Source organism: Rutidosis leptorrhynchoides, chromosome 4 (assembly GCF_046630445.1).
Source record: "Rutidosis leptorrhynchoides isolate AG116_Rl617_1_P2 chromosome 4, CSIRO_AGI_Rlap_v1, whole genome shotgun sequence".
Lineage (NCBI taxonomy): Eukaryota > Viridiplantae > Streptophyta > Magnoliopsida > Asterales > Asteraceae > Rutidosis > Rutidosis leptorrhynchoides.
In genome coordinates this window covers 235,661,766-235,662,405 of record NC_092336.1, presented here as the reverse complement: position 1 = coordinate 235,662,405, position 640 = coordinate 235,661,766, and the positions used below count along the sequence as shown (strand labels likewise).

Here is a 640-nt window from a genome sequence, read left to right as displayed (position 1 = left end):
TCTTTTCCATTCGTCTTTCGAAAGCATCTAACTTTGTGGAAATGGTATCAAAGTCATGGCTAGAATCGGCTCTAGCTGCTTTAGATGAACAAAAAATATCTTTTCCCTTGTGCCACTCATGAGAGTGGGAGGCTGTGTTATCAATAATCTTGTGAGCTTCGGTTGCGGTTTTCTTCATAATGGAACCACGAGCTGCTGTGTCGATGTCTTTTCTTGTAGCGACGTCGACGCCTTTGTAAAATATTTGCACTATTTGAAAACTATCTAAACCATGTTGAGGACATCATCTTAACATTTTTCCGAATCTTGTCCACGCCTCAAATAACGTTTCATTTGGCTTTTGCACAAACGTGGCAATTTCTCCTTGAAGTCTCACGGCTTTAGATGCCGGAAAGAATATTTTAAGAAATTTCTCAACTAAAACATCCCATATATCAATCGCTCATTCAGGTAACGATTCTAACCAATTTTTGGCTTCCCCCTTTAAAGTTTAGGGGAACAACATAAGATAAATAGTTTCATCCTCAACTTCTCGGATTTTAAATAGATTACAAATCCTATTAAAAGTTCGAAGATGTTCGTTTGGATCTTCTTTTATTGTACCACTAAATTGGCACTGATTAGTGATTATGTGTAGGAT

At 37.3% G+C, this 640-nt stretch overlaps 1 non-coding gene across 1 annotated transcript; it reads left to right on the top strand.

The window, feature by feature from the left end:
* Positions 1 to 266: 266 nt before the first annotated feature.
* On the top strand, positions 267 to 373 carry LOC139845743 (small nucleolar RNA R71). The gene has a single exon (XR_011758502.1). It is a non-coding gene; the product is annotated as a small nucleolar RNA R71 (small nucleolar RNA).
* Positions 374 to 640: the final 267 nt, after the last annotated feature.